This window comes from Canis lupus, chromosome 11, assembly GCF_011100685.1.
Source record: "Canis lupus familiaris isolate Mischka breed German Shepherd chromosome 11, alternate assembly UU_Cfam_GSD_1.0, whole genome shotgun sequence".
Lineage (NCBI taxonomy): Eukaryota > Metazoa > Chordata > Mammalia > Carnivora > Canidae > Canis > Canis lupus.
The window spans coordinates 2675923-2696386 of record NC_049232.1 but is presented as its reverse complement, the minus strand read 5'-3'; the positions used below and the strand labels follow the sequence as shown (position 1 = coordinate 2696386).

At 51.9% G+C, this 20464-nt stretch overlaps 1 protein-coding gene across 1 annotated transcript in view; it reads right to left on the bottom strand.

Moving 5' to 3' along the window:
• Positions 1 to 20464, bottom strand: part of ADAMTS2 (ADAM metallopeptidase with thrombospondin type 1 motif 2) — a 223555-nt gene that overhangs the window by 74946 nt on the left and 128145 nt on the right. The gene's annotated exons all lie outside the window — the stretch shown is intronic.

The following is a 20464-nucleotide window of genomic DNA, read 5'->3' as shown; positions in this document are numbered from 1 at the left end:
GCTGTCTGGGACCTGGGAGGGGACAGGTTCATACTGAGAAGGGGTGGCTTCAGAGAGCCCAAATGGAGGCCAGCTCCCAGGGAGCTGGGTAGGATGGTTGGGGGCTGGTGTGTAGGTTGGCCTAGGTTGGCCTAGGGCTCTGGGGGGCACAGCTGGGCCTCAGAGGGAGTCAACGGGGTGCTGGCCTACAGGAGAGAAGGGCAGACATTGCATGGCCAAGGAGGAGAGCACAAGCCCTGATGACCCCAACTGCAGAGCCTCAGCCTGGAGGGCCACTGCCCAGGGCAGAGCATGCTGGGACAGATGTGTGCCAACACAAGGGGGCTATGCCATGAACCACCCCTACCCCGAGGGAGGAGGGCAGGGGATAAACCAGCCCTGCTTTGGACTGAATCATGTCTCCCCCAAATTCATAACCCCCAACATAATGCAATCCGGAGGTGGGGCATTCAAGAGGCAAACAGGGTTAGATGATGCCATGAGGGTGGGGTCCCTGTGGTGAGATTAGCGCCTCTACAAGAAGAGGGACCGGAGAGCTCCCTCACTGTCTCTCTCACTGCCATGTGAGGACATGGCAAGGACGAAGCTGCCTGCAATCCAGGAAGAGAGCCCTCACTAGAAACCAAATTGGCTGACACCGTGATCTTGGGCTTCCAGCCTCCAGAACCACGAGGAACTAATGTGTGTTGTTTAGATGACTGTGCCTGTGGTATTTTGTTCGAGCAGCCCGAGTGAACTAAGACAAGCCCAGAGTCAGAGCTTACTTACCCTCTGCCCTGACTATTCTTCCCAAAGCCTTCTGAACCTCTCATGGGCCAGGTCACATTTCCTTCTCTATCCCAGCGTGAGGGTGGCATCAGATATAAGAACTCAAGAAAGCTACCTTTTCCCCCATGTTTGAGCTTTAGATGTGTAGATGTCCATCGTGCCATGCATATAACCCCCCAGCCCAGCAATGAGCCCTGTACAGATTTGCAATGGGACTTCTCCAACTGAGCCACCCTGGCCTGCTGAAGCCCACCACCCGCTGCTGGGGTTCAGAATTGCCTCGCCTGGCCTCTCCTCCATGGACCTCTACAGGTACCCAGCAGACCCAGGAGAAAGTTATTGGCCCTACTCCATGGCAGGCACCATGTTAGCATGTGGATTCAGCAGTGAACCAGCCCCGACCTGGCCCTCTGTCAGGAGGTAGAGAGAGAGACACTCAGAAATCACAGAAACAGTTCCACAATCATGAAAATGCTGACGAGGACCTCGAAGGATAGGCAGGGAATCTAGGGGGCATATTAGTGGTGAATCTGCCCTGGTGAGGATTGGTGGGTCCCCTAAGGACATGGCATGTCATCTCAGAGGTAAGAAATGACAAGGAATTAGCTCAGCAAAGCTGGGAGAGTGCTCCTGGCAAAGAAAGCATCATGTGCAAACATCCTGGGGTCAGAGGCAGTGAAGTGTGTTCCAAGGACTAAGCAGGGGGAGAGGACCCCTGAGGCCAGACCCCACAGGTATTCACGTAGTAAGAAGGGTTCCAGTTCTATTCAAAGAGCAGTGGAGGATATGGAGTCATGATAAAAAGATAATGACACTGCATTTAACAAAGATGACTCTGGCTTCTTTATGAAAAGTAGATTAAAGTGCCCAGTTACAGCAGTTGAGGTGTAAAGTGTGGGGCTCAGATTAGGGGTGAGTGGGGGGGAGGAACAGATGTGGAATAGAATGGAAGGCACCTCCTATACAGCCCTGGGACACTCTGGGGCCCACCTCAGCCCCAGGCCCTTGTTGGCAAATGGAAATAGTCCATCTTTGCTCTGCACAGGAAGGAAAAATGCCTCAGGGTTGTCTCTCAGAGCCTCCCCAGAAAACAAGGGGCTAGAGACTCCCTCAACACCCTGAGAGTGCCTCTCCAAGGCCTGTGCTCTAACCGTACTTCTAAGAGCTGGTCTGGGGTACACCTCGAGGGGACTCACCCCCTACCATGTGAGGGTAGGCACTAAGCCCATGGTGTTACAAGCTTTAGGAAGACAAGTTTTATCAAGACCTACCTTGATATTTGGAAGGGATTCGGGGCTGAGTTCACAGAATTAGCTCATGTTATGCTCCCAACAGCCCTTAGAGGCCAGGGTGAGAGGTGGTCAATCCCATGAGCAATGGGGAAGCTGAAGCTCTGAGTGAGGTTGTGCATGCTTGTCCCCACAGGGAGGAAAGAGACCCTTTCCACTTCCTAGCCCAGACCTTGCCAATCAGGGCCCGGGATCCTCTTGTTCCCCTGACCCCTGCCACTATGCCCAAAGGTAGCCACTTTCATCTCAGGTAAGGGTCCCATGTCCTTGGATATTAAGTAGGTCTGACCCTGACTCCTGATTTGGGACTGGGGATGACCAGAACCCCAGGAACCCCACCACTCAGCACTACATACTATGAGGCAGAGGCCCACATCCTGCTGGGGGCGGCGGCAAGGCTACCAGAGTCGGGGGTGTCAGGCCACTGAGCTGGGGCCAGGCTGGGGAAGCCCTGCCTTCCGAGCTGCCCACTGGCTGCCAGTTCTCATACGCTGGGCTAGATGGGTGCACCCTGCCCCCCAGCCTCCTGGGATGCAGAGGGGCACCCCCAGCAGGTGGCCAGCTGGGAGGCCAGGCTGTGGGTCAGGCTGGCAGCCAGGCCTACTCTGGAGACCCCCGGCCCACCTCTCTGGTCACTGTCAAATGCGGTGGGCCTTTCATGGGTTTCTCCCCTAGGAAGCCTCTGTGCCTTCCAGAGGGGCTACAGCTCCACATAGTCTCCTCCTCTCAGGAAGTCGGTGGGCTGTGCCCTGGGCTCTATGACGCCTCTCAGAGAATGCAGGGCAGGGTTGAGGAGAGGGCCCTCCCTGGTCCCACCCCCAGGGTGACATCCGCTTTTCAGGGGGCTGTAAATTGCCCAGCCCTCGAGCCCACAGGATGCTGCTCAGATGCTAGAAGCCAGCAGGGCCCGCCTGGCCACAGAGACCACTGCGAGACAAGGGGAACAAAGAGTCCAAATTCCAGTGAAACACTTGCATCCTTAGTAGGAACGCGGCGACAACACTGCTGCTGAGCGGTGGGCTGACGGACGTGCAGTCACTGGAGGCAGGAAGCAGCCTCCAAACACCTCCCTCACGTTTCCCCACTCCCCCCTTGACCCAGACCCTATCTCTCAGATAAGCAGCAGGGGTGCGGTTGGGGGGGATCCCGGAGCGCTCTCTGCCTCATCCTGCCCACACACCCCCATGCACCGTTGGTCATGACAGTCACCACTCAGCAGATATGGCCTCCTCTTCCTCTGCCTGGAACCCTCAGTGCCCCACCACCACCCCGGCTGGCACTCGGAGCCCTCTCTCATCGGTCCCTGGCTGCCTTCCCCATGCTCCCCTACAGCTACTTTGGGGAGCCCCTGGCCTCGACTGCCCTGCCTTCTGCAAAGCCTGGCTGCCCTTCCCAGCTGTCTGGGCAGTGGCTCATCCCTGGAATTCCCTCTCCCCATCTCCAGCCCCAGAATTCTTGAAATCTCTGAAAAGCATCTGAAAAAACAAAGTCATGGTGATAAATGGGTTTCAAAGAAAGGGGGGGCAGTTACCCTTCTGCTTCATCCCTACCCACGCCAAGGCCTTCTCACTACAACTGAAATAAAATTGAAGCCCTGCTGCTTCTTCTCAGGTTGCCCTGGCCTTGCTCAGTGTGGTCCAGCCACTGGCCTCCAGGCACCTTGCCCAGAGAGCCCATCCCTACCTCAGGGCCTTTGCACTTACCAGGCCCTCTGTCTACTCATGCTTTTTGCCCAACACAACTGTCCCTGCTCACAATGAGCCCCAAAAGCACCCCCAAAAGTAGCTGCTTCTAGACAGGACTGTGCACTTGATATAAGAGGCACCTTTCCTCCTTGCTTGCTGCTGTGTCCCCAGCAGTGCCAAGCACCCAGTAAATGCTCAGTAAAGAGTTGTGAGTGAATGGATGACTTTGAAGAACATGAAACTATAAGAAATGGGCAAAATGTGTGAGACCAGTGGGGCCGGTGATGCCCTGTAATGACCCAGACCCTAGCTGAGTGCCCAAGTGTGTCTCCACCCACACCCTGCCCTCCCTGGGGACCCTTGTGTTGCGCAGAGGCTGCTCTCCTCTGCCCAGACCACAGTGGGAGGAGGGGAAGCCGGGACAACGTCCTTGAGCCCTGTCTTGAGAAATTGATCCTGGAATCTTTAAACCTTGGGGGAACATGTTCAAAGCCGCAGCCTTTCTCTGTGCAGAGCAAGGCCAAGGGCTCTCTTGTTTGGGGAAAGACACTGTAATGTGCCTTTTGCTTATGCAAAGCTGCGGCCAAGCTTCTGTTCTGGAATAGACAACAAGAAAGGACACAGGCTCTGCATGATAATGTAAAAGTTTGCCTTCTTTGTGGCAGAGTTCTACCCTGGCCATCGGTGAGCCCTGGCAGGTGGCCGAAGGCTGCTGGGCAGAGGTGACTTTCTCCTCTGCTGGGAGGATGGGGGGACGGGCAGGCAAAGGGAAGGCCGGTCCAGGGACGGGGGCTTGCTACTGGGGCAGGCAGTGCCATAGCTGCCAGCTGGCCTCCCACTCCTCACGCTGAACCTTCAAGAAACTTAACACCTTTTCCTCTGAGCTGAACTTTGGCAACTAAGTGCCAGTGCGAGTTGTACCCAGCACCACACTGACGGACAAGCCACACATGGAAAAATCCATCATGAGGCCTCAGGAAGCGGGGCTCACAGGGTGTTCTGTGACTTCTCTGGGAACCCCTGCAATAACTGGGAAGAAGTTCAGTCTCTCTGAGGACCCTCAGGAGAAGGTGCGGGCCGTCATGTGGCGGTGACAAAGAAAGTGCTGCAGGAAGCTGGGGCAGAGGGGTCTGCAGCCTTCCAGGGAGGGAGATTTTCATCCGTGCAAATCTCCTGACACGCGAACAGGGCAGCCAAAGCCTGGTCTTACTGTGAGAACAAACGTGCCCTTTGCAGATCTTCTTTTCCCACTTGTTTCTCAGCAAATACTTTCCAAGCAAAGCAGGGACAAACATGGTACTTACCTCTCTGCTCAAAATACCACGAAATGCAAATGGGCTGGGCTGACTGGATGGTACAACAAAAATGCGAGGCCTGTAGAGCCTTCCTTCAACACTGGGTCCAAGCACACGACTCCAAGACCCCAAGACTCTTCCAGAGAAGGCCAAACTGTTCCTGTCCCCCATCCCACAACAGGCCACACTGTGCTAGGACTGGAGATGTCTCTGCCTGTCCCCAGAGTAGAGACAGGGCTCCTCCACCCCCGGGCAAGCAGTTTGATGCCCAGAACCCAGGGGAGGCTCAACAAGTGTTTACCAGGCAAACCAAAAGCAAAGGTGCCTCAGCAGACAGTCCCTGTTGGTGCTGATTACCCCTGGAGCTGCCCCTTCCCTATCTCTCTGTCAGGTTGCAGGGGCTCCCCGTGATCTGGGCCTGGCACTTGGCCTGTTTGCATGTCAGTGTCCTGATCTGTGAATGGAGGTGATACTGGGCCTTACCCCTCAGGCTATCACCAGGATGGGCCCCAACACTGTATTTAAAGCATCTAGCAACCCCCCAGGCATAGCGTACACTCCCAGGCTTCACTCCTAGACCTGCAAGGGGCTCTGCTCTGGGTTATCTGAAGGGCCTTGGTGGACAGCAGTGCACACAAGGCATTTTCCAAGGCCCATCAGGTGTGCATGTGTGTGTGTGTGAGAGAGAGACAGAGACAGAGACAGAGACAGAGACAGAGACAGAAAGAAAGATCCACACAGGGGTGTTCTCCCTCCCACACAGCACTATGTAGGACCTGACGTTCTCATCACTGCCCAACAACTCATGAGAAAGGTGGTAATATTACAGAACAGGGAAGGGCAGACTCTGCTGAGGCTGCAGGTCAGGGCCTGGCGTTCCCTTGAGGCCACTGCTTAGAGGCCACTAACAGGGAAGGAGCAGAGAGAAGGCAGGGATCTTGATTCTTGCTGGCAGCAACCCTGGCCCCGGAGAGTCCAGGGACATCGCCTGTCTGTCTGATGTTCCCCTGAGCTCCTTGGCACTATCTGACCACAGAGCCCCCGGGACTCGATGAGGAGTCCTGTCCAGAAGAAGCTTTGTGAGGAGGGGCCCTCGTGGCAAGACCTTGTGGCATCCTCACCTCCCCCCACCAGTCTGAGTTTGAAAGGCATGATCTTCACCCCTGTGATGTGATCTCTGTCACCTGTATTCAACTGGGCACCGGGATGCCATCTGAAAACAAAGCGTTTTCCTTCCTTCTGTGGTTCACATTTTTCTGCTGCCCTACCACCATTTTGATCCATGAAAGAGAGCAGGAAAATGCCATCATGAGGAGGCGTGGCCATAACACACAGGAAGTCCCTTGGGACTGCAATAGAGGAGGAGAAAGTGTCCTGGTGGGTGAAGGAGGTCAAGACAGGTGGCTGAGGAGAGGCAAAAAGTCAGACCCAGGGTCACAGTGCCCCATCCCTGCCTCTTCCCACCCGCCACACACCGTTATGGTCAAACAGATCCCAAGGGCTATGGGCCCTGCTTTCTGCTTAGATTTAGACCAGAGTCCGCTCCCAATGTAGTGCCAAGTGCAAGGTGAGAAATGAGGGGGTGGGGGTGGGCGCTGGTGTGAGTGAACAGACCTGAGCAGCAGCCTGGCTCTCCCAGACCCCACGGGTGTGTGTGGGCTCCAGATGTTCCTGTCTTACTCTGGCTGTGGACTGGGAGATGCTGCAGAGGGGACAGGGCATCATAGCACATGACCTGGGCCACGTGGGGCCCAGCACACCTGAGCAGTCCAGGTAAAGAGCCCAAGGCCAAACCTGAACCCCCTAGGCCAGCGTCCCCACTGCCACCAGGGCCCCAGGGTCTCCATGTGATGAGGAGGAAGAGAGGGACCCTGCCAAACAGGCGTTGACCCAGAAAAGACTCAGAAAACCAGGACAGTTTAGACCATCATCTGTGTCCCCCAGCACAAGCAGGGCTCATGAGTAATTCAGAGCTCCCAGCAAACTTCAGGAGCTTTGCTCCAATCCTACTGGCAGCATCATACTCACTTCCAGGCTTGTCTGCTGTGAGCACAGCCCTCCCTGAGAATGATTCACTCATGTTTAGTGCCCTTCCCAACGTTCAGGGCATAAGGAGCCTCCTTGAACACAGTAGGAAGTGGTTTTGCCCTTGCTGAAGCACACGGCTCTTCACACCAGCAGAATCTGTTTGAGTCACTGAGTTCCCAGGCTGTGGGACATGTTAACCCACCTGGGCCCAGGCTCAGACTAAACACCCAAAAGATAAACACACTATGTGACACAGGGCACTTCTTGGAGGCACGAGATCTCCTTTCCAGACTTGGGCAGAGAGGGGGTGTGTAGACCACCCTGCCTCTACACCTGGTGGTCTCCGGCTCCCCAGGCCCATGTCCCATGTTCATTGGGTGCTGGCTAACTCAGATGCTACCCTCCCCCGAGGCTGTTTCCTTGGCCTCCATCACAATCTCGAATGCCCTCATTAGTTCATTAGATTGTTAGCTGCCCCCTCCCTCCCCTGGACCTATGCCCCAAGAACCAAGGGCTCTTCTGTATCTGTGGCTGTTATATTCTCAGGGCCTAGAACCTGTTAGCTCTTAAAGCTTTAGGATGAAGCCCAAGCTCCCTCCATCTGGCCAGCTCCATCCCACTGAGGCTTCCCAGCCCAACCGAACCCCCAAGCCTGCCCTAGGTCGTGCCAAGAGTGTGGCTCCCTCTGAGTGAAATGGCACTAACTCTGGGCTCTCCAGCCAGGCAGAGGGCACTAGCTGTGCCTCAGGGCTGCCAAGGCCCTCATCCACCCTACTGACCTAAAGCAGGTGAGTGTGTCCCTATGAGAGCCAAGCTTCTCAAGGACGAGAGCTGGGCTGGTTTGGCAGATGTCACAAACAAATGACTGTGGCACCTCATTGGTAAGTCATGACCTTCCAAGACCTGTGTCATGGGCTTCCTCGAATCATTTCTTTACCTCCCACACTCTGCCAAGTGAGCTTTATTACCCCTGTTTTACCCGTGGGGAAACAGGCTAGGCGACATTGAGAAATTCACCCACTGAAGCACAAGTGGGAATTGAGGCAAAGGCTTTTGAGAGCAAGATTTGGCAAGTCTGAAATTAAAACCATGCATCCCTATGACCTGATGATTCAAACATCTAGTGTCTACGGTGGAGAAAAAGCTGTGGTCATAAGGAAGAAGGGACGAGGACAGCTGGCCTGCCGGGACATCTTTTCCATGGACAGGAAGAGTCTGGTTTTTTCATGGGAGTCTGTAAGACCATAGTCACTTTATGAGAATTCACCCACTTATTTATTCAAAAGATGTTGACTTAACACCTCGTACGTGCTGGGCCCTTTGCATGGGTGCTGACCATGCAAATCACATAAGCAGATCCCCTGAATTTGACATTAAATGTGTGACACCTTTCTGTGAACTCCTAATCCCCCTGAGACCTGTCACCAGGCCCCCCTCTGGCAGGAGAGTACCCCAGGATCCCCCGGGTGCTTGGCACTGAGGGAGCAGGCTGGCAGTGACAGCTTAAGCTGGCCCAGACCTGGAGCCCAGTGTGGTGCCACACTCGCTGCTTTTCCAGCTCAGCTGTCACCTCCTTGCTGGAGTCTGCAGAGACAAAATCCGCAGCTGCCTTTAGCTGTCACTGAGGAGTGATGATGCCTGGCCCTCCTTGTCCACGGGGACTCTAACTCCCGCTTTGACAACCATCAGCTCCCCCAGGGAGGCCAAGGGCAAGATGCTCCCAGACTTCCACATCAGCTGTCAGGCAGCCTCCTAGAGAGGAGAGGGAGGCTGGGGAGAATCCTAGGGGTGGGGGTGGGGTGGCACACACCCCAGGGAAGAAGAGGTACAGGTAAGGCCAGACCATGGTACCTCCCCCAACTGGAACTTTCTTCACCTACGCCATCATCACTGCAGGGGGTGGGAGAAGTACTTACTGTCCCATTGTCCACCCTGCCCCCCCTGGAATCTGGAATGTGGGCTCTGTGCAGGCAGGACCACCACCCCATCTTGGGCTTCCTCAGCACCACATTCCAGCACCTGCAGCTGTGTCTGGCACCCAGCAGGTGCAGGTGCTCGTTAAACATCCACTGATTGGGTGAATGAGAGAGTGAGCAAATCTTAGAGAAAACAGGAAGGCACAATAGATGGAAAAGCCAAGGGAAAAACCAGGAGAGTCAAAGCAGTAGATGGAAAACAGTCTGGGGCAAGGGCAAGTGATGTCAAATGCTGTTGGGAAATCAGCAAGAGATAGCCAAGTTGAGGATATGCTTTGGCTCTTCCTCAAGGGTCCAGGAGCACTAGCTCTTCAGACCAGAATGGCAAGAAAGGGACAGGTACCTAGGCCAGGTCGCCAAGGAGGGCCCGTCTTCCACATGTACGTGAATCCCACGTGCCATGCCCCAGCTGCACCACCCAACCTCCCTGAGCCTTGGTGAGCTTATCCAGGAGAGGGAACACCCAGGGCCACTGGGACAATGTGGGAATATCAGGTGTCTCCTCACACGGGGCTGCCAGGCATAAAAACTCCATCTCCTCCGGCTATGGGGGGACAAGTTTCTGATAACAGAAGGCATAAGCCCCACACTCTCAGAGAGAGAAGTTTCTCTTTTTAGACTCCAGAACAACCTCATCACTCCCCTGTCATAGTACGGCACCGCAGGCATCAGCCCTTTGATGCCCCTTAGTCTGACGCAAAAGGCTCTGCCAACCTCATCTCCGGCCTGACTCCAGCCCTCTATGCCCCAGCTGGGCCCAACCTCATACTGTGATGTGGTACTGCCACTGGGCCTTTGCACATGTCCTCCTATGGCCTGCAGCAACACCTGAATGCACCAGGCTCCTCTCCTCATTAACCCCTGCCTCTGTTCAGGGGCAGCTCAAGTGGCCCTTGTCTGAGGTGCTCTTCCCCATGACCCCAGAATGCCCTATATTTATACAATCAGCGCTTGCATTAACCAGGACGTAATTACTCTTCCTCTCCTTGCCTCCCATCCCTCCCACGTTCCAAACTCTCTGAGCACAGGAAAATGACAACTCACTTCTGTACCCCAGTGCCCAGAATGGGGCCCTACTTAGATCAGGGGTTCAGAGAGCGCCCAATGCACAAACATGTTGCCAGGAATAGCTCATGTCCACAGGCTACTCTCTGCAGACCCAGGACTCTGCAAAGGACTTTTCTGGTGTTTAACTCGAGTCATGCTCACACCAGCACTGGGAGGTGGCACTAATTATCCCCCATCACAGGACACAGCAGGGCAGGCAGTCGCCTCCTTTCTTCTAGGCCAGAAGGAACCATCCACCAGCTGACCGGCCAGACTTGTCCTGCGGTCGTGTTCTGATTCACTTGTGCAATGTGAGGTCTTAATTTCAATTTATTGCTGACATTGAAAAATAATTAGATTTCCCATAAAAGTTGGATTCTCAACTTCCCATGGAAAAAAAAAAAAAAAGAAAGAAAGAGAGCTGGCAACAGTGGGTCTGCACATTCCTCCATGACCACAAGCTAGCAGGACCCAGGAGGAGATCTCCGGGGGCATGCCCTCTCCCGACACCCCAGTCCCCACCACTCCCTACTGTCCACAGCCACCTTCACCCGGGCCTATCCTCCAGCCTGGCTCCATATGAAAGTGTGGCCCTCTCTCAAGCACACACCATCGGCCCTGATGGCTGTACCTCCTGGCAGAGCACAGGGCCATGCTCTCAGTCCAGTGGGACACACATGAGGATGTCTCGCTACAGCCCATGGCATCAGCATGCCCCAAAGCCTGGGGAGCTGTCGTGCAACAATGGGAACTTCTGCTTCCCGTTCTTCCACCCTGTGCTCTGGCCAAGCCCAAACCCAAATGTGTCCCCCATTGCCAGAGAACCCTGCTTACTTCCCTTCAACTTACGGGAAGCCAGTTTCAGTGTCGGGTTCCAGAGCTGGTTTTCTCTTTCCCAGGAACCAGAACCAGAGACACGTGAACCGGGACTTGGGGCAGAACCTTCACCCTGGCTGGCTTGCAATTCCAGGGACAGTTCATGAGATGATACCCGCCTCCCCCGGGGACCAGCACAAAACATTCCTGACCTGCCACTGCCTTCCCCACCATCACCACACGGCCCCAACATTCTTGGAAGTTAGTGAGAAATGGAGCCTGGACGCCTTTGATTGTTTGCAAACCCTGGCAGGGCTTTGGTAAACCCAGGCCAATTTCTGGATTAAATTAGAAAAGAAAAAAGGAAAAATATTGGAATCCTGGCACAGACAGAAATCATTCATTCAACAAAATTTGTTTATGAACATACTGTACAGAGGCTTGTCCCCATGCTAGGGGGGGTCAAAGGGTATGGCCTCTACTATGAAAGCACAGAAGTCTGTGGAGCACAATTCTCTGTGGCCCTAAGGAATGTGACTGCCCTCCACAGAAGAGATGTTTTGGGGGCTGAGGAGTTCTTCCAGAACATAGGCAGTTAACACAGCTGGGAGAGACAGCTCTGTCTGCCCAGAAATCTGTTCTTCTTACTCTGCTGTTTTAAAAATGATTATTAAATCAGCTCCTTTAATTGCTTTTGAAAGAATCCCCAAAGTGACCTCACAGGTCCACTGAGCTGGCAAGGCTAGGGTGGGAGTGGGGGTGAACTAAGGTCTGAGCAGGGAGAGGGTGGAGCTCAGCTTCAGGGCAGTGTGGCCTGCAGGAAAGGGCTGCTCCAGCTGCAGAGGATTTGTGGTCTGAAAAGGGTGAGGGGAACCTTGTCTCCTAGGGGCTGTGCTGGCCTTTATGGGTTCTCGGAGCATGTGGAATGTTCAAAGATGAAGAAACCAAGGGCAGGGCAAGGTGGGAACTTTGCCAGGCAGGATCTGGTCCACATTCTATACCTAGCTGAGGCCACAACTCATGGGGAACTCAAAGTATGGAGGAATTTCTTTAGAGCCAGATAACAAATATTTTGTGGGCACCAGGGAGTGAGTATTGTCAGGCTTGGGGACCACTTGTCTCTGTCCCAGCGACTCTGCTGTGAGAGCACAAAGCATCCACAGACCATTCATAAATGAGGGTGTGGCTGTATCCCAAAACTTTGTTTAAAAAAGGATAACGGGCTGGATTTGGCCCTGGGGCTATAGTTTTGGCAACATTACTCGAGAATCTCTGTTTATCTTAAAAAGTTCTGTGAATTTTGCTTTAACCTAGTAATATGCCCAAGGCTAGTTTGATATAAAATTGATGTTTTAAAATGTTTGTCATACAAAAAGGGTGACACTTCTGGGGCAGACAGTGGTGGCCTCCACAGCCTCTGCCAAATGCTCACAGAGGCAAAGAGAGGATCCTGAGCCACCTTCGGGGGGGAGGGGCACATCCCCCATCAGAGCAACACTGGTTAGCGCTTCAGCTGAAGGCTCTAAGCCACATAAGCAGCCCTGGTGTGGGCCCAAGGTGTAGATTTCTGGAAGTCCTGGCATAAATTTTGCTTTTCAAAAATGCATGTGTGAACATGTTACTTTAGTCAAGGCTCTGGTCTTCCCCCAAGATATTTGTCACCTGAGCCAGGAGAAAAGCCACTATCTGTGCCTGGCAAGGGAACTGGAGGTGCCACGAACATGCAGGCTGCATATGAGCATGACTCCTGGCATGCGCTGCTACGGCACCAAGTTTGGAAGCAGAGACTTGCTCAGGGGCTGGCAGAGCAGGTCGGGGAAAATGTGGTGATTCCCTGGTAGAGCCAGCAAGTGTGTTCAGGCATGTTGCCTGAAGCCCAGCCTGGGAGCACCAGACATAGCAGGGAGCACATTTCTAAGGAGAGTCAGCGGTTCCCAGTGTACCCAGAGAGCCCGTAGGAGAGGGGAATCCCAGGCAGAAGGAAGCTCCTTGATCCCAGGGCTGGGTCAGTGGAAGCCACAGCATGAGCCAGGGTAGAAGGCAGGGAGGAGTAGGAACAGGAGTGGGATGACAGCAGAGGGAGGCCAGCTGTGGAGGGTCACATCTAAGCAGAGAGATGGGTGGGGCCCAGCAGTGGTGCAGGGATGGGGCCTGGAGGAGCCAGCATGGCTAGACGGGCCACATATCTGGCCATGGCTTCTAGTTCCACCCTCACAGCCCTCCCAGCACCGGAAAGGAGATCCTTCCTCCCTCGAGCAGTGGACAGACCCTCTCAAATGGGTTTCCCAGGAGTTCCCAGCCTCTCTGACTAGGCTAAGGACCCCTGGGCTAAGGGAATGGGGCCTCATCCTGGGTTTGCCAGCAACCTTCGAGGCTCTGGGATTTGAGAGCTAGAAACCAGTGTGAGGGCCCCAGAGGATGAGGCCACCACCCACAGCCTGGCCCCAGTGCTCAGAAGGCCTTAGCACCCTCTTAGGCACAGCCTTCTTCATCTGGGCAGAAAGCCGAGAGTGGGTATAGCTTTGGGTTGAGCCTCTGGAAAAGCAGAGGATGGAGAAGGGCCATGGAAAATGGGGCCCTAAAGCAGGAAGCACAGGCCACATCATGTATATGGGGACGGTTGGGCCAGGCTGTGGGGTCTCAGGGCAGAGCTCATGTTTCCAAGTTCCTGGGCCAATGACCAAGGCCCGTACCCACAAAGGCCCTGCCCTTGGGGTTTAATGCTCTGTGGTTGCTGTCTTGAAATTCTTCATCATTTTACCTTTGAATTTGTGTTTTGTAAGTAAAGTCCAATGTGATAGTGAAGTCTTGGCTCACATGTGGTCATGCCTGCACAGGGCAAGGTCCTGGCCACCCACTCCCCACCCTTTGATCACGGCCACCCTCTGCTCTGGGCACGGGCCTGCCCACAGGTGCAAGAAGGGTACACGTGCCCTGTGGCCTCTCGGACCAGGACATGGCAGTAGTGGTCCCACCCAGGGCAGGCAGCTCCACACAAGTGTTGGTGGAGGTGAGCCTCTCACACAACCCTGTCCAGGTACTAAAGTGTAAAGAACCTTGACCATCTGCCCTGGGTGGGGGTAGGGGCCTGGGAGAAGGAGAGATGCTGGTTTCAATGTTCCAGACCCCACCCCATGCCAGGGCACAGCATGATGTGTTCTTCCAGTGGCAGCAGGTGGGGGACAAAGCAGCTGGCAGGCCCAGAGGGCATAGCCCATGTTGCTAGCTGGACCCTGGGGCACCTATGAGAATCTGTGCTTAAGAGAGTGCTCCCTTCACTGTCTCCATTCCTGGGGGCTTCTTTTTTCCTCCTTCCAACCTTTTCTGAGTCTGGCTTGTGTTTTGCCTGAATTTCTGGCACCCTCCGAGCACGAGCCACAAAATACAAATCTGTTTAATTTTGGTGATTCCACATCCAAGTTAAATGCTGTAATAGTTTCATTTAAAATAAGCTTTGTACAATATAAAAATAGTTGGCAAATTTCATAATAATAATTTAAAATTAGGGCAGCCCCAGTGGCTCAGCGGTTTAGCGCTGCCTTCAGTCCAGGGCGTGATCCTGGAGACCCTGGAGACCCTGGAGACTGAGGATAGAGTCTCACGTCGGGCTCCCTGCATGGAGCCTGCTTCTCCCTCTGCCTGTGTCTCTGCCTCTCTCTCTCTCTCTCTCTGTGTGTGTGTGTGATTAATGAATAAATAAAATCTTTTAAAAAATAATTTAAAATTCTAATTTTTCATTCCTTAGAGCGACAATCAGTAGAAAACTTTTAAATCTTGACATGCTGAGAAACAGAGATCATAGGAAAAGGAAAAGGCTTCATATGTACCTTTTGAGGCATTTCTTCCTCATCTCATAAAGAGCCACATCTTTACTTGGCCCTGGGCCCCAGAAGTTTGGTAATAGGAGACACTCTGAGTGTGGGGCTGTTGCGGCTAGAACGCAGCAAGAAGGGCCAGGTGATCAGTGCAAGGCCGTGGGTTTGGGAAATGATGCTGCTGACAACAAGCCATGCGAATCTGCCAGAGCAACCAGAGTGAAGCTCCAGAAGATTAACTTCTGGGGGAGAGCATGAAGTGCTAAACACAGCACCCAAGGGAAAAGCTGAGGAGAGAAAGATGTCAGGATACCACTATACACAGAAATGTAAACCATTGCAAACTGCCCCAAACAAAACAAAGGGCAAAGAACAAAAGTATGGAGGATATTTCCCACCCACATGACAAACAAAAAAGTTAGCCTATGCTAATATAAAGTTTCTTCAAATTAAGAAGGAAACTAATATCCCAATAGAATAAAGGACATGAACAGGCCTACCCTAAACATGGAAGATGATTGCTGTTTTAAGGTACATAGATATTTTTTTACAGATGCAACCTCATTACATTAAAAAAAAATACAACTTAATGACTAAAAGTATATCCCAGCTGTAGCTTTCAAATTACCATAGCTGAAAAGAATTCAGTGCTATGAGAAGAGGAGACAGGCATTTGCTCAATGGAGTGCGAATAGGTGAAACCCTTATAGAGAACATTCTGGCACAGAAAGTTTTAAAATGCACATATTGGGATGCCTGGATGGCTCAGTGGTTGAGCATCTGTCTTTGGCTCAGGCCACGATCCCAGGGTCCTAGGATCAAGTCCCACATCAGGCTCCCCCTGGGGAGCCTGCTTCTCCCGCTGCCTATGTCTCTCTCTCTCTCTCTCTCTCTCTCTCTCTCTCTCTCTGTGTCTCTCTCATGAATAAATAAATAAAATCTTTTAAAATAAAATAAAATGTACATACCTGTTGACCAAGCATTGTACTTTTAGGGACTCAGTTTAAGGAAATAGTAAAGGAGTAATAGATTTAGCTGATATTCATTACAGCTAGTGGCTAATCTGACCTCTAATAGAGAAATAAATTTTGTTATATGAATATGTCATATCAATAATCAATTACATAAAAAGTATGCTATGTGATTCAATATGATGCCATAATTAAAATGAGGTAGCAGGTGGGACGCCTGGATGGCTCAGTAGTTGAGCATCTGCCTTTGGCTCAGGTCATAATCCTGGGGTCCTGGGATCCAGTCCCACATCAGGCTCCCTGCAGGAAGCCTGCTTCTCCCTCTGCCTATGTCTCTGTCTCTCTCTGTATGTCTCTAATGAATAAATAAATAAAACCTTTTAGAGAAATAAAATAAAATAAAAACAAAAATAAAATGAGGTAGTAGGCCTCATTGGTAGGAGAAAATATTCACATACCTGCAGGAATATATTCTAATTTTCCATCCTAAATAATATGTTGTCTGTGTTAGGTGCAGTATCTTTTAAAAAAGAAGAATGTTATTTTCAAGATTTAGAGAAGAAAAGAAGGAAATGGGATCTGGCAGGAGATGCTGGAATGGGCTGGTAGGGGTGGGGAGTCTGAATGCCCTGAGACATTTTCTGCACCCAGGTGGCTCTTGTGATGCTCAGCAAACATTTCCAACCCTTCTCACCCTTGAGTGTCTGACATGGAGAGAGGGACAGACTGATTAACTCCCATTTCTCTATGAAAAAAAGGGAATAAAATATCTTGTCCATAAATGCAGGAAAAAAGTGATACCTCTAAGTGATTTCCCACTGCCCTTAGGGTCACATTCAAGTCCCTCTCCACATCCAGTGACTGCTCCTGCTCAACTGCAACTTCTCTTCCTACCTGGGCCCCTTTTTCCCTACACCAGCTCTTTTTCACACTTTGAAATGTGCTGACCTCACTCCTGTCTCAGGGCCTTTGCACCATCTGTTTCCTCTCAACACTCTATCCTGCCACTTCCCACAGACATCCACTATCATTCAATTCTTAGCTCCAATGTTACTTTCTATGCATGTCCTCACTGACCACCTGCATAAAGTGGCTTACCTTTCCCAGTCCTTCTCCACCTCACCTTTGTATTTCTTTCATTGTCTTTATCTGAAATTATCTCTTTGCTTGAATACTGTCTATGCCCCCCACCAGAATGCTATGGCTATGTCCTGTCATGCTTGTGGCCATACCCCTTGCCTGACATATAGAAGATGCCCAGTGAACATTTGTTGACTGAATGGTCAGGTGCCAGCTGTATTAGTCAGCATAGGATGAGCTATGCTGCATAACAAAGTCTCCACCATATCAATAGCTTAACACAATAAACCTGGCATGTGTTTCCTTATACACATCACAGTCCATTGCAGGTTGAATGATTCTGGCCCATTTTATACCTGCACCTACTAGGACATATGGCTCCCAAGGTCACCGTGTTAGGGAAAGAAACAGAGAGAGGGGACACACTGAATAGGTACAAGGTAGGGGAGCGAGTGGATATCCGAGGAAACAAACGTCTATGTCACACCAGGACCCACACATCCCAGCCCAGATTCTGCCACAAAGAGACCCCAAAGGGAGCCCTGGAGGCAGAATCACCCTAAATGATGAAGGAAACCAGCCCAGCTTCCAGCTGTCAGGGTCCAACTGCACCTGCCTTCTGTCCACCTGGGCCTCTGCCCCTCCTCAGAGCCTGCACTCCCAGGCTCCTGCCACCAGAACCTTCACCAGACCCTCCTCCCAGGGCCTTTATGATCTTCTTCAGGGGACAGGCTGTGTCCATCCAGAGCTGGTCCCCAAGCCTCAGACACTGGAAGTGTTTCCGCCTTCGCCCCGGATGACCTCACAGCTGACCAAATGCCTCACTTGGAGCACAGTCAGGGCCAGCTGCCGCCACATCTGTCCTCCACATTGCTGATTTGGCTTTAGGGCTGGGAGGCCCCATAACCAGCTGTGTACTTGCAGGGAGAGGGAGACCTGCTCTGGCCAGGGCTTCCAGGGCCACTCGGGGCTCTGGCTGCAGCTCCAGATGAGCCAGCACCCTAGGGTCTCAGGGCCACAACACAGTAGCCACTGGTCACAATGGTGATTTAAAGCCAAATGTAAATTAATTACAAATTACCCATTGAATGGCTATAATCAAAAAGAAAAAGAACAAATGTTGGTGAGGATGAGAAACCAAAACCCTGAGGCGCTGTTGGGAAGGAAGGTAAATTGGGGCAGCTGCTGGGGACAACAACAGTAGGGAGGTTCCTCATAAAGTAAAAAATAGAACTACCATATAATCCTAAAATTCCACCCCCGGGTATATGCCCAAAAGAACTGAAAGCAGGGACCTGAAGAGATACTTGTACACCCGTGTGCACAGCCACATTTTTCACAATAGCCAAGAGGTGGAGCAGCTCCAGGACTCCTCGACAGGTGAATGAATAAACACAACGGGATATGCTTCAGCCTTAAAAAAAAAGGGCATTCTGGCACATGCCACAACACGGATAGGCCTTGAGGACATTCTGCTGAGTGAAATAACCCAGTCACAAAAAGACAAACATCCCTCTTATATGAGGTACCCAGAGTAGTCAAAATCATAGAGACAAAAATAGAATGGTGGTTGCTGGGGGCTGGAGAAGGGGGCAGGGGGGTTAGTGTCCGATGGGGACAGTTTCAGCTCTGCAGGATGAAAGACTTGTGGGGATGGCTGCGCAACGGTGGGAATGTAGTTCATGCCACTGAACTGCACACTTTAAAATGGTGACGGTGGTAAATTTTACTTATATTTGACCACAGTCAAAAAAATTTTTAAGTAGGATTTAAAAGTCTATTGAAAATAAAGTAAGATAAAAATTCAGTTCTCTCATCATGTCAGCCACATTCTAAGTGCTCAAGGGCTGGCTAGTGGTAGCTGCACTGGACAGGGCAGAATTTTGAGCATTTCCAGCATTGTAGAAGGTTCTGTTGGACGGCGCTGCTCTGGCCGGTCACCCTTTCTCACGGACTCACGATTCCTCAATCTCCCTCCTCCCCAGGACTTCGGAATTCTCTCCCAGGTACACATGGCCCTGAAGGAGGACACAGAGCTTGACAGGGTAGTAACTGTCAGGGCAAAGCACGCTCAAACAGGGTGCCTCACCTACCCCACCATGCGGGAGGGGAGCTCCGGTTAGAGGGGCAAACATCCCCCCTTCTCCCTGAGCCCCAGGCTGGCTGGCATGCCCTGGGACAAGCATACATCCCATAAACGCTCGCTGGATGCCACAGGGGAAAAAGGACTTGACCCAACTACTCTTCCTCAGCTCCTCCAATTTATCTCCTAAAATCCTTTTTATGCTGTGACAAAATGTTTCCATTTAGAGAATTTTTGTATTTCTCAGGTTTTTCAAGAAACTAACCAAACCATCCTATTATCCAAAGTTGGGGTACAGTCGGAGCACGAGGGTGTAAATGAATAAAATGAAGTTACCTGACCAGACCAAGAGAAAGTTCAAGCCTTCCTCCTATTGGCTCATGCAGCACAAGGCATGTGTGACAGAGGGACCCTCCACACCAGGTAATGGTGGGGCCAGGAGTCAACCCAAGTGTGACATAATAATAAATATATACTGGTTTCTGCCCCCCAGTTCCTGGCTCGGACCTCCTAAACCCTGTAATGTCCCAGGGACAGGGTGACAGAAGCAGTTTTGTTATTCCTAATGAGCCTCTTTGAACGTTACCTGAGTTTATGCTAATGAAGTGACTCTTGGTGGGCTCTAGATAGTTTCAGGATGGAGGGCCCGCTGCCAGAGGCACCAACCACGCAATCAGAAGGTTGGAACTTCCAGCACCCATCCTCTGTCCCTGTCTCAGGCTTCTAAGGAGAAAGAGGATCTGGGGATTGAGTTCAATCACCCACAGCCAATAAAATCTCCGCAAAATCCCTAAACCATGGAGTTCTGAGAGTTTCCAGGTTAGTGAGCACACTGAGGTGCTGGGGTGTAGTGCTCCCAGAAAGGGCAGGGAAGCTCTCAACCCCCTCCCACCTGCCTTGCCCCATGCATCTTTGTCATGTGACTACTCTGGAGTTGCATCATTTATAATATACCAGCGATAGTGAGTTGGGTTTTCCTGAGTTCTGTGAACTGTTCTCGCAAACATGTGAAACTGAGGAGGGGTTCCTTTGACTTATCGCTGGTTGGGTCTTCTAACCAGACTGTAGTTGGGCCAGTCCTGTGGGACTGAGCCCTTACCCCATGGGGTCCATGTTAACTCTGGGTAGTTAGCATCAGAAGCGCTTGGTGCAGAAAACCCATAGATCTGGTATCAGAAGAGTTGATGTGACTACAGAAGACAGTCCTTCCTTCAGCAGGACTCTCAACTGGGCTGGAAGGCAGTGTAATGCTTGGAGAGGAGTGCATATTTTCAAGGCAGTCTCATAGAGTTAGTGTGAAGACTGCCTATGATAATGCACGGTAAATGCCCAGCACGCGCCTGGCACATAGTCACTCATCGGAGCTCAATGACTGTAGGCATCATGGTCGCTTTATTATTACTACACTAAAGATACTTTTCAAAAATAAGATGAGATTAAATGTGACAACTGTCCAAAGTAAAACACACTCTGCATATCTAACTGACTTGGGCCCCACCTTGTAGACGAGAGGGCTGAATTCCAGAAAGTCGATGACTCACCTAAGGCAGGCAGAGAAGAAGGTGGACAGGCGGGCAGAGGTCTCTCTGCCCAGCCATCAGCTCGTTCGCG